General features: G+C 35.7%; 1 pseudogene; it reads right to left on the bottom strand.

Annotated features, from left to right (window-relative positions):
* Nucleotides 1–8,747: 8,747 nt before the first annotated feature.
* On the bottom strand, nt 8,748–13,553 carry LOC149733341 (uncharacterized; annotated as a pseudogene).
* Between the last annotated feature and the right edge of the window lie 627 nt (nt 13,554–14,180).

Here is a 14,180-nt window from a genome sequence, read left to right as displayed (position 1 = left end):
AAAAGTTACAATAAATAGGAAAGTAAAGATAATGAATTTGTTACAATTAAACAGCCACATTCAACTAGCTGAGAAAAAAGCAAAGGCAATGTATGGTTCTGATTTTGAAGATATTTGTCAAGAGGGTAGAAAAACAGACATATTAGCCGCCTATAATGAGGAAAAAACAAACTCCAGTTTTACCAAAAAGTTCATGAAGTTGTTGCCCAATTCAAGCATTTGGGAAGAAAGAAGCCTTCTTATTACTTTACTTAACATTCTTATTGATGTTAGAATTGCAGATATGCAACCCACGTTCGACCAATGTATATATAACTACATGTAATGAAAGTAATAGATGACGTCACATTTTTACAGCGATAACGGCTTGGGATTCGTCCACGTCGTTATGCATGACTGCACACAAAATCTTGGTTGCCGCCACTTTGTCACATAAGCCTCATACCTGCGTATAAGACGAAAATCATGGCAACTTTATTTGAAGATCCCGAAATAGAAGAGGTTATGGTTATCATTGAGGAAGATATAAACATGCTCGAACAGGACGACGCTGGAAGTGTACAGACTTTACCAGAAAAGTTACAATAAATAGGAAAGTAAAGATAATGAATTTGTTACAATTAAACAGCCACATTCAACTAGCTGAGAAAAAAGCAAAGGCAATGTATGGTTCTGATTTTGAAGATATTTGTCAAGAGGGTAGAAAAACAGACATATTAGCCGCCTATAATGAGGAAAAAACAAACTCCAGTTTTACCAAAAAGTTCATGAAGTTGTTGCCCAATTCAAGCATTTGGGAAGAAAGAAGCCTTCTTATTACTTTACTTAACATTCTTATTGATGTTAGAATTGCAGATATGCAACCCACCAGCACCGATATGGTTGAACTCAACCCAATCGATCTAAACGAGACTGAATTGGAAGTTGCATACTACATTGGAGGAAGAGTTTGAAAGTATATGGTTTTGTTAAATGATGTTGGGAAGTTTTTTATTAAAAGCATCGAAACAAATTTAAAGCATGAACTGAGCGTGGTACCTCATTAATAAAAGCGTTACTAATGCAACAATTAGCGAAGTTAAAATCAAGAATGAATTGGAGATGGTTGAGTGTGATGTTGGGGGGGCTGTGTGCCTCTTATGAAAATTGCATTTGAGAAATATTGTAGAATACGGTGCCATGCTTATGCTAAGAAGGTAACACAATTGTATGCAGCAAAACAACAACAAAAGCGTCAGCAAGGTGGAAAAGGGCAACGCACATTCCGTGATAACTTAAATTGTAACAAATAAATAACAGTATGCTTTATAACATGGGGTCTGGAAACTGGAGGCGGAAGGTTTTCAGCGCTTGTACAAACTGTAGACAGTTTTTGATAAGTTATTTGACGAATTATCATATTGGCTGTTTTTTTCCTCGTTGTTTTATCATTTAGCGCAGTATGAATGTTATATTTATTATTCAGCTTTCATGTATTATATGTATAAAGCAGACAGAAATAGTCACTAGCTAGGTTAATTAGTTGTGTTTAAGTAACACAAATGGCCACAGGTGTGAGATTTTAGCTGGACCTATGTTTGGTTATACTGTTAGTTCTAAATTAACTTTTCTTTTGAAATTAAAACTGCTTGTTAGTGGTGTCACACTTTTTTGTCCTATAATCCTAATATTGATCTCAAGAAAGGGCCTCTGTCCTGCTTCATCAAAAAAAAACCTTGAGAAATGATGTATTGGGTAGGATAGCAGGACAGATCGACATAGTCGAGGCAAAAGGCTAACTTTTCTCTTTTTGAAAAAAAACTTTTTAAAATTTGTACAAGCACTGCGAAACCTTGTGCTATCAGTTTCGAGATGAATTTGAATTTATAATCAAAAGCATAGGTATATATAATACAGATTTTAATTATTTAATCGTTTTTCACATTCATAAAATTAGATTTTTTAATGGTTTTTACAACATTTGCTGTATGTGCCCTTTCTCCAAAAGCTCTTAAATTTGGATTGCGATTGTTCCCTTGGCATCTAATTTTTCCAAAAAAAAACTCAAGAACGTCCTGTGACAATCTTTTTAAAGGTAATCCTTTAGCTGGTGGCCACCTGAAATTTTGGTTTCAAAATGTTCCTTAGGTCTCACTGATACTCATTGTATAATTTTTTTTTGAAAAAACTCGGGCGTTCGTGTCGAAAATTAACTTTGAAAGTGCGCGAAATCGTGCTGCGTCACCGTATTTTCCACATCAGCCGTTATGAATAAAACCAAGGTTGGATCATTACGTCATAGAATGCGTATTGTTACGTTTGATTCCTACGTTAAAACAGTGGGGAAAAACAAGGCTATACCGTCTTATAACGTATGTAATATACCACTATTGTGACGTAACAGACCGCGATTGTGACGTAATAAATCGTTAACCTTACGCAAATCAGACGAATTATGGTGACACAGCATGTTTTTGCGCATTTTTAAAGTTAATTTTCGACACGAACGCCCGACTTTTTTGAAAAAAAAATTAGACAGCAGGTATCAGTGAGGGCTATAGAACATTTTGAAACCAAAATTTCAGGTGGCCACCAGCTAAAGGATTACCCTTTTTAAAATGACATATTCTGCCCCTGCATCTAGAAGATTACCAACAACAGCAACCATGGCCTTTGCAGTAAGTTTAAGCCCACTTAGTGTTTCATGGGAAAGGATCATCTTTCGTTTTTCTTGCAAAGTAAAACTTTCTTCATTACTTTTATGTCTATTCTGAATATTACATTCCCAGTTATCAAAATATGCAATAAAATCATTTTGCAACCATAAGAGTCGAGTGTCAAATTTATCTGTAAAGGGAGCCATATTTGGATTGCTCTTGTTTAAAGAGCTGTTGCAAATGTCGAAGAACTTGTCCATCAATAAAAAAACTGAGACATAACAATATGATTATAATACGTTGGCATATGAACGTGTTGGCATATGAACGTGATAACACTTGTGTGGCTAGAGATACACCTTCATCTTGTCAAATGTGCTTGGATATAAATATGTTGTCTACCAATTTTATACAACTTCGCCAACTTTTCGGGTGATCCACAACAATACTTGTAGTACATGTCTTTTACAACATCCCATGTCATATAATCCTGATTCCATAGCAATCTTGTGGTTCTTGATGTAGGTTTACTTGACAGCAAGTTGTTTCGAACAGTTTTGAGCAATGACAGCAAGTTGTTTCGAACAGTTTTGAGCAAGTGACTTGGATCGCTCATAATGAATAGTTTTCTAAAATGTGTTTTTGTTTAGTATATTATTGGCATTGCACTTTAATTTCAGTATTTTAAGGCTACTGTGTCTAATCACAAAACCCATTTGTATTCAATTTTTACAACTTTAATTTCAGTATTTTAAGGCTACTGTGTCTAATCACAAAACCCATTGTATTCAATTTTTACAACCAGTCGTTTTCGTTATAACAAAACTTAATTACTTAGTAGGGGTCGGAAATTGTCCTTGAGGGCGAAGGTGCCGAATGTTTACCTCAGAGCCCGACACAAACCCAGCTCAGTATTTTAAGGCTACTGTGTCTAATCACAAAACCCATTGTATTCAATTTTTACAATCAGTCGTTTTCGTTATAACAAAACTTAATTACTTAGTAGGGGTCGTGTTTCACTGAAATTGTCCTTGAGGGCGAAGGTGCCGAATGTTTACCTCAGAGCCCGACACAAACCCAGCTCACTAAAATCACTTTCGAACTTGGATCGTACCTAACCTTACCTGTTATACAAAGAACAGACGATTCTCACACTTGGTGGCAAAGTAATGCAGCAACATTTCCTCTTCTTCTTTTAGTTGCAAAAAATATCTTTGTGCCCCTGCATCATCAGTGTATAGCGAAAGAATGTTCAGCGAGGCAGGCACGGTTTACGAGGTAAACGTAACAGACTGTTACCACGGAATGCTGAAAAGCTCTTGTTTATACACAGCAATGTGAAGCGCTTTGATGTGACAAAGGTTAAATGAAACTCCAAGTATTATTCCTGGCGTTAAAAATACTCCAGTTTCGTTGCTAACTGATTTTCGTTATTCACTGATTTATTTGTTAAAAATTAAAATAAAGTTTAAATGTTTTGTATGGAAATTTCCCGCCGTGTTTCTTTTCCCTAAATGTCGAGCTTAAATATGTCCGCATCATCCACGAAAGGGTAAAGTACAAAGTTTTCCATCGGATGGGCTGAACTACATTTCAAATCTTCACCAGTTTTACATTGGCCAATGATTCCAAATGTTGCTCGGTTTTACATGACAACCATCCCCTAAAAAGGTTCATTAGTTGAAAATTAACGGATGTATAATGTAGGCGATTCATTGGCTACTTACCAATTAACACATGACACCAAAGATTTGATAAGACATGCACCAAATCAATTGCTTGAAGTAAAATGGCAGAGAGTTTAGCAGAATCCAGTCGATGGGTTCCAAAATGGCAGATTAAATGTGAAATTTCCGGATTAGTTATCCCTACGAAAACATAACTGTTTATATATAACCCTGCACTAGCTGAAAACAAATTGATTATTTAATGCTCCATACAGCTATAACAGATTGGTTTGTAAATTTATCCAATTTTCTTACCTTTAACGTATATTCCAAGAACATTGTTTGCAAGCTGGTGATTTGGCACATAACTGTCCACAAACCCAATAAACTGATTTGTGTGTCGTTGAAAAACAAGTTCTTCTGTAAAATGAATAAATGAATGAAATTTATTTTGTCCTTTCGGTCACGATAACGAAGAACAAGAGAGTTGACAAAAGCGAAAAGACGGGTAGTAACGGTAAAAACAACAGTTGTTAAAACACGCTTATTGATAAAAAAGAAAGAAATAATGTTTTGGATAAAAGGCGTGACCGTTACACCCTACAGACGATACAATGTCAAAACTAAATAAATAACATTTAATTAAACATATTAAAGTTCTAATTGGAAGAAATTTACATACCACGAATGCTCATTTCATCAAACACTAAAGAAACTTGATGATCATGATCGCAAATCGAACCAGATTTTCGAAGGGATTGCAGTAAATTAATATCAAAACCAGATTCTGTCCGAAATTTATTCCTAACAACAGTTGAAAAAACCAATACTTCAGAAATGCAATTGGCTTACTTGTACTTTCTGAGTGTTCGCTGGGACGGCAGTATCAGTATATTTGACTCTTGCAAATGAGAATAGGCTGCACGACTCTTTGAAAATAACAGCAAAGCAAATCTATTAATAAAAGTAATTTAAGACAAATTATTTTTTGTTCCAGAATTAATAACTTGTTATAAACCAAACAAACTATAATAATTAAAGATTTGCAAACATTATTACTAAATTATCTTTGGATGAAATCTGTATCCTTTTTTCTCACGATCTATAGTTTAACTTGCTCGTCCCAAAACAACTTGTGAAATTCATCAACCATTCCATCTCTTTCTCCTAGAGGTTTTATTTGGTAGATTTTAGTACTTTTCATATATCCCTAATGTTTTCATGCTTACCCTGTAAAAAACAGTCTTTAATGTCAGATGCTTCTTCTGGTGACAATACTGCCTTAAAACATTTGAACCCATCACCTAAACAATATTAACATTGAAACTACAAAAAAACATAATAAACTTACACCAAAATCTGCCAATCAATCAACTACATGCCTATCCACAGTATGGTAATCTACCAATTACAAAAAAAGGAAATTATGCACAATATAAACATTATCTGTCTTTTGTACCACTAATTGCTTACATTATGCATTCCAATCATGAAAAATAAAATCGGGTTACCTGTCGAAGCTCTAATTAACTTTAAATGAATATATATATCCACAGAATCCAATTGCTTACATTATGCATTCCAATCATGAAAAATAAAATCGGGTTACCTGTCGGAGCTCTAATTAACTTTAAATGAATATATATATCCACAGAATCCACTGTAAAATCCACCGACTACTAAAATGTGTCTGTTGTTTAGTAAACAAAGATTCAGATTTCCCCGCAGTCCTGTTTGTACAGTCAAGCGTGATAGCGTGAACGAAAAAGCTGCGATTGATGACGTAATGCGGGAGATTCCATACATGTAGTTATATACATTGGTTCGACTGAGCTTGATAATAAACTTTTAATGCAATAGTTTGAATAGATGAGAGGATTCCTTATCTCACCAACACGTGCCCTCCAAATTCCCAGACAACATAACCCCTGTCTCGACAGTGCTGATTACTAGATCTACCGGTTATAGCGCGCGCTTTACTAACGTCATGTCCCAAGTTCGATTCTCGCCTGCCGTAACAATTATTTTGGATTTGTTTTCTTTAATAAGAGATATATGAGACTGATTTTTGTTTATATTTGCATACTAACGTAAACAAAGCAAAAGTTACCGATTACCAGCGACTTCCCGATGCATGGCAGTTTACTTGACTCGCAAGCGTTACAAGACGATTTTATACACTATGGTTTATAAGGCTGCTTAGGTAAAATTATTGTATTGAAGAATACCGTCCATTAATCAATGGTAGAGTACATTTTAAGTACGAGTTAGCGCCTTAAACAAACAGTAATGTAATCGTTAACTACTCGCTATTCTTATGCAATATGATTTATAAACCTATGCTTAGTTCAAAACACTTTATAGAGTACAATCATTTAATTAAAGTTTAAGGTGCATTTTGAATTTGGCGCATTTGATCAAACAGTAAAGTAACCGTTAATTATAATCGCTAGCTACGCGGTTTCAATTTTGAAAATTTAGTCTAACAATTTTAAATATATATTATGATTTGAATTCAATCAAGAGATTAAAGAATAAATGCTAGAATTAAAAACTGAGGTAAGCGCGGAGAAAAAGTCAAAAGTCGTCCAAAAAACAACAAGAACAACTGTTCGACAAAAAAGAATCTATATGAGACCACCAACGTGCTCAATAAAATGGCACAGGTGATCGTATAATATTGGTGGTAACAATCTTTTTTCCATTTTATTTTAAGTAAGGATGGTTTTTCATCGGCTTCTTTTATTCCACAACATAAAATATGTTTTTCTGCTTCACCTAATTAGGTTAAATGTATTGAATTGTGATTTTAACATCGAATACAAGAATACTAACAGAGGGCTAGTGGGGATAGTGCAGCATCAGCATTAAATTCAATTCTAAAAGTACATTATATAGGTATATTATACATACTACTTCAGAAATGTTTTAAGCATATTCTTTATTCAGACCATATGGAACCTGTAAATCAGTAAGAGACTAACAGTAACTAACCCGATACGGGGTAACAAAAAATCTGGTTCTTTGAACTGGGTTTTAAACTTAGACCGCCAGATATAAAATATCCATGAATTTAAAATGCAAAAATACCAGTATGCTTATTGGAGTAAATTTGTGAAAATTTACGTAATGTGCTATATGTATAACTAGCAAACACAAATAAGCGCGTAAAGCAACAAATCTAAAAATAATAACAACACACTGAGTGAGTGGCCAAGACAATTTAAAATTAATTACTTGGATTGGAAAATTACTTTTAATGTTTTCTGACAATTTCATTTGTGACTTCTGCAAATCCTGTATGCACTAATGCCCATTTTTTAAAACTACTTGTCTAATGGCTGGTTCTTTCCTGGGTGAGTGTTGTATGGTTTAGCACCAAGCATGTAGTTTTCTTCGTTTTTTGACTTAATATAAGTTTATAGGGAAAAATAAATATTTCCAAACATATATATATATATTTAACAAACCGTTTGTTTGAACATTTTTAATTAAATTTTTCAAAATAAATAATTTTCTTAAACAAGCGCTAAAGTGTAAGCGTTAACCTACCAAAAACTAAATTTAAAATAAACAGCTAAAACCTCCCAAAATCACTGTGCGCCTATTTTTTACAATGGAGACCAAGCGAAATGGGGACGGAGTTGGCGGTCACGTGAATAGAAAAAAGAAAACATCACGGTTTTGGGAAGTTGCGCGTTCTACTCTTTATTAGTTCTGTGATGTATGGTTGAGCCAAAGAGATTAAAACCAATGAGTGGAAACTAGCCGCTTGTTACGTCATTAAATCCTATCAATCACATACATTTTAGTTTCGTCCTCCGTCACGGTCCAGTGCATCACGATAAGAGGCTGGTTTATACAAAGAGATTTAATAAAACCTGCTTACTCAGCTACATTAACGGTCTTATACAATTTGTAACTGAAACTTACCTCGAAGGCGTTGCAATTAAAGTTTAGCATAATGGCGATGGAATTCGTGCCTTTAAGTATTTTTATTGAGTCGGATATGACGGTTTATGTTGAAGTTTTCGAAGACGAAGCGGGACGGGATTTAAATGTACCGACGAGCCGTCCAGAAAATACAACGGAAAGTTGCTTTAATTTGCGTGTGATTATAGTATCCTTAAAGATTTTTATGGTAATTCTATAGCAGGGTGACAAGAGTTCATTCAGTGCACGTGGTGTTCAGAAGTGGTGGATCGAAGTTGGCGGCAGTTTAGGTTCACTATCTAGTGCAGCAATTGATTACTTTGTTACAAGTTTTAGTGAGAAAGCAACTGGAAATTCATTATTTTTTAAATTTAGCAAAGATGGGATTAGCGTAATACCGGACTTATTTGACTTGCCAAGACACGAAAGCTAAGACTTAACTAGAAAATGTTCGACAAGTTTTGTTTTTCGGATAAGTGTAGTAGTAAAGGCCATAATTCCATCTATAGGCTTCCATCGGAACAACTTTAATCCCCAACCAACGATATTAACAACAATGACAATGCACGCGACTGAGAACTTAGTAGTAAAACAAATCAACGTTCGGGTATAAGGGAGGGAAATCAAGGGGTATTTCAAACGGTCGTTGACGCAGAGTGTAGGGGTATGTGGGTATATACGTTTTCCAATTGTGAAGCCTTTCAAATAACAATTTCTATCTCTAGCCCCTTATTCAAATAGAAAATAAAGAATGGTTAAAAATAGGAACTGAACTTAAAACAGCATGAACGTAGAGGTAACTTAAAATAACATAAAGCGTAGACGGAGACGTGCACTGTGCAGCCGTCGTTAAATAGAACTGAGGACGAACAAAGTCAAATACACACGAGACGAAAATCAACCATGCATACGAAACAAAGGAGAAAAGAATCGCGCTGGCATCGGAAAACAATGGGGAGTAAATAAACGACAATTAGGGGCGACACTGTACATTACACTGTTGTTCATCATCGTCAGTAGATTACATTAATGGATTGAATGCTCTAATAGATGCAGATGATGATTTTCCCACCAATTATCTTGTTTCAATACCAGTCTTTATGGTTGTTGTTTAACTGTACCAAAAGCATGTGTAGTAAACGCATTGGCCTCACAGAAATAAAAAAGAATAGAAGGCGCATCTCCAATGTCGGCAAAGGCGAGAGGATGATACACTCTCTCTCTTTCGCGGGTCGTTCCCGTTTACTATTGTAGTCAATGGAGTCGATGACGTTTTATGTAGTTTTTCTTCGTTTTTTGACTTAAGTTAAAGTTATAGTTTAAAACAACAATTTTCTAATATATATATATTTCTAACAAACCTTTTGTTTGAAATTTTAAATTAATTTTTTTAAATAATTACATTTTTTAAACAAGTGGTAAACTGTAAGCGTTAACCTACTAAATAACTAAACTGGCCTAATAAACTTGAATAGTTGGTATAGTTTTTAAAATAAACAGCTAAAACCTTCCAAAAATACTATGCGCCTATCTTTTACAATGAAGACGAAGGGAAATGGGGACGGAGTTGGCGGTCACGTGAATAGAAAAAAGAATATATCACCGTTTTGGGCAGTTGCGCGTTCTACTCCTTTTTATTTCTGTGATTGGCCTATCTGGAAAAGGAATTTCACCAAAATTACCAATCTGATAACATATCCCACGAAATGTTTTCGAAATTAGATAAAATGTGTATGGAAAACATGCTGTCTGAAATAAGCTTTGGTGCACAAGAACCAAACGGTATATAATTAATTTGGTATACATTTCTGCAAAGGAATATGAAATTTAAGATGTGAATTATTAAAAGTTGTAAATTGTAATATTTCTTACCGATAATCGCTCAAAACACGCGACCCTGGTAAACGTAATAGCGGATTGTCTTAACTCTTCATAGGCAGATTTACTTTTTGTTGCTAACCTGATACAAAATCTGAAAACCTTTATGTTTGGGTATGCATTACAGTATTTATATTAACATACTTTATTATTTCAGGATGATACCGCACTCCCTTTGGCTTCGCACCATTCAGTTTCAACTGCTCTCTCCAAAAAAATTTAAAAAGTCATCTACTTCTCCCTCGTTACAAGCTAAAGATGTTGAAAATTGCAAGTATTTTAATTCTGCCGCATTTGTAAACACTTGCCTTTATCCATTAGTATTTTAAAATAGCTTGCTATGTTTGTATTCACTTCCACTAATTCAGATTGGTTTTGTACTGAGCCACCTCCTTTTCTAAAGCTGCAATTCTAATTAAACAAAGAAGTATTTAAAAAGAAATCTGAATGGCAGCTGTGATGGTGTACCTGGAATCTTTATCAATTAAAGTAGCTTGTATTCTACATTGGAGATTATGACTTTTCTGAAAACGAACAATCGGAAGATCCTTCACTACAGTCTCATATTTAAATCTTCGTTTTTTATTTTTTTGGTTTCTGTTATCTACTGCTTTGCATGCTCCACATTGGTTACCAAGTTGCACAAACAATTCGCATGTCTTAGATCTGAAATGTTTAGGATGCTTGTGATGATCAAAGCCTTAACATTGCAGTCAATTTAATAATTACCTTTTTGCAATCACCAAAACTTGTGGTAGCTTTGACATGCCCCAGGGATCGGCAGACTTGGTAATGCAATGATCTATTGCATTGCTGGTCTTATATTGAACCCCAGGGCATGTGGTCAAATTCATCACACTGATAAGAGTATTTGCCACAGTGTTTTCAGGTATTTTAAGATTCAAAGGTTTAGCACCAGCCCATCCATAGTAAGATGCCATTGAAATCTGGGTCAACTTTCAAGTGATATTTACATTGATCATACCCATCTCGAAATTGAAAATTAACGTATCTGCTCTCACTTTCTACAAATTGGGTCCATCCTTTTGGTAGTTTTGAATTTCGGTTTTTGAAGAACGCTTTGAAGAAGCTAAACGTTTATTAGGAAAGTTATGTTGGGGAATCATACGTTTACCAAACACGTCGAGTAAAATGCGGTAGTGATTGAAAAAGTCGGCTCCAAGAATCGCATGTTCAATATCACAAATCTTAAAAGTCCATACGAATGATCGACCCATATTAAGATTAAGAACAAGTTTAATTTGACCATAAGAGCTAAAGGTTTTACCGGAGACATCTTGCAAGCGCATGGACTTCCGTCGACTAAAACGAGGGACAACCCATAAAGGAATGACACTAACGGCGCTACCAGAATCACAAAGGAAAGACAAATTTAGACGATTATCAAATACATTAAAGGTAGACGGCGTGTAGGAAGTCCAATTATTCAAACTTAACACGTTTCCTGGAATCATTATGCAAACTGCATGGCTGAATGCATTTATGCGCTCGGTACCCATATGTAGCATGATAAAAGCAGAATTGGGACAATGAAAAACGAACGGTTGCGCCGTTTACGGCGGCGACAGAAAAAAGGCTGATTAAAACAACGTGTACGCCAGGCATTCTTGCGAGCTGGGAAATTAACATTACCGCGCTGATAAACATCATTAGACGTGCAAAAGCCAAGATTAACAGGGGGTATTACACATTGAGAGGAGGCATTTTTAATTGAATTGCGCTCGTCGATCAGCTGGTGAATGCGCAAATTATCATTAACAGACGCCTGAAAGCTAATCCTGGTAGGCGAAAGAGTTTCGCGCGCGTTACCAACATCATGAATGGTAGACGATAAATTAGGAACAGAATGCGGCAAATTTAACATCATTATACTATCTGCTTTGCAAGCGAGAGTTTCAATATCAGGCTGCGCATATTTAAGACCAAGCGTGTACCTTACATCTTTAGGCAAACGATCAGCATATCCTTTATTTAAAAGATTTCAGTGACATCGCAGTTATCGCCGTGACTGCTTAGCGACGATGTCATTTCGCTCAACATTTTAGTGGGTTTGTGAGCATTCAACTGTGTCTCGTCAAAACGCTTAGGTAACCGTTCTACTTCGGTCGGTTCGTAAAACTTAAGTAATGCAGACTTTAAATTAGAATAAGGAAAATCAACATCGCCATTTAAAACAACATGGCTGACTTTATCAATTTGTTCAAGCCCAAGGCCTGAAACAGCGTGAGTGGAGCGAACGCACTCACTACAAACTTGGTTGCAGTCGAATATGCGTTCTATAGTATCAAACCACAGGCGCACAGAGGAAGGCCTGCATTAACACTAGTAGTGGGGGATATTTTACTGACACATTGGGGTTGTTCGCGCGATTCATTACCCAAAAGATCGGCTTTAACATAACCCATACGCGCGTTGCCATAGACATCACTATTGGCATATTTATCATTTATAAACCGACTAGTTTCACTCGGTGTACAAGATAAATCTTTTGTGCTAAAGGAAGAAGGCGATGGCACAGTGCGTTTAGACTTCGATTTATTCCGTAAACGTTTAAAAAAGGAAAACCTGGGGCCATGGTATAACTTACGAAGCCCAAAGTAATAATATATAATAAGCATGCAAAATAAATTAAATGCTTCACCGTTGATTTGTCTTCGGAAGGTCGTGTCCCGAGGTCACCAAATGTGGGGGGTGGTCATAAATCGTAGCTGTAGCTCTCTACGCGTACTCGATCCTGAACCTCATCTAGGCGATCGAAAAGACTAGCACCCAACTCAACAGAATATTGACTCCTTTATTTGACAAGACAACGGTGGCGGAGAACAACACACGAAAGAGTAATCGCGAAGAGCGTTCACGACAATGCCATGACGAAAACGTAGTATCCAGTATTTGGGCACCCTTTTTATAACAGAAACACACACGGCAAAAAGATAATAAAACGCCCAGTGAGTTTGCCCCGTAGGGTGTGCAGCGTCAGTAATTATACCATGGCCTACTCAATACACGGCCTAGGAATACACCGAAACTGCTCAGAAAATAAGAGGCCTATTGACGCGAATAATGCCCATTATAATACATTGTTACGTCACGGTTTTATGAATGGATTTTGCTGTCTGGCTGTAGTTTTTGCATCAAATAACAGTTTATTTACCATTCCCGGTTAAATTACCTTATTTTTCGGGTTATTTTATCAACATCTTATATTTTTTATAAATGTTTAAGCATGACTGAACAGATAGGAGTTACTTTTAACCACGTGCGGCATACAAGTAAGTTTTACCGACAGTTTAATTTGGCTCAGTCGCTGAGTGAAAATAGTATTTGGCTTAAAACAGAAGTTTTTTAAGACAGCCTATATATATCTAGCAAAAGAACACCGCAGTAACAACAAGTAAGTTAATTGATATGTCCGTTGCCGACTTTTAAATTCGGTCCTTAAAAACAATATAGGATATTGGATAAACACAAGCATTAGCCATTTGTCTAAAGGTGCTCATGCCTTGATCTGTCCTGCTGCTCATAACCCATTTTCTACTCGAGGTTTTTTTGTTAAAGCAGGACAGAGGCTCTTCCTCGAGGTCCAAAAATGGGTCATACAGCACATCATAAATTAAGACTATAATACAAACAAGCTCACGATAGCCTCCCTTCGTACTTAAGTGTTGTGTCTAACTTTAGACCTTTGTCGCTGTTTCAATTTTACTAGTGCTTCCTTCCTGACAGAATTATTTACACATGTCTGTTTGTTGTTAAAGAATATATTGATGATGTTACTGATTGAAGATCTTCTTGCCACTTCTTCATGATCATAACATGCAAAGATGGTACCCTTATCCAAATATTTTTATCCAACTACGGAACACCTATTTCTGTGTTGGTACACTGAATCTGATTGCTCGTCTCTCTTTATGCTTAATAAACTGATATTTATATACTAATAAACCTTTTGCGCTGCTTTATATGTCTGGTATGATTTTAACCAAACAAGAAAGTATCCCTGCGACACGTTCTGTGATAAACTGTAAGTTAAAACAACCTAGAA

This window comes from Ciona robusta, chromosome 7 (genome assembly GCF_009617815.1).
Source record: "Ciona robusta chromosome 7, ASM961781v2".
In the NCBI taxonomy this organism is placed as follows: domain Eukaryota; kingdom Metazoa; phylum Chordata; class Ascidiacea; order Phlebobranchia; family Cionidae; genus Ciona; species Ciona robusta.
The sequence above is the reverse complement of the archived record's forward strand: the minus strand, read 5'-3'. Positions and strand labels throughout refer to the sequence as shown.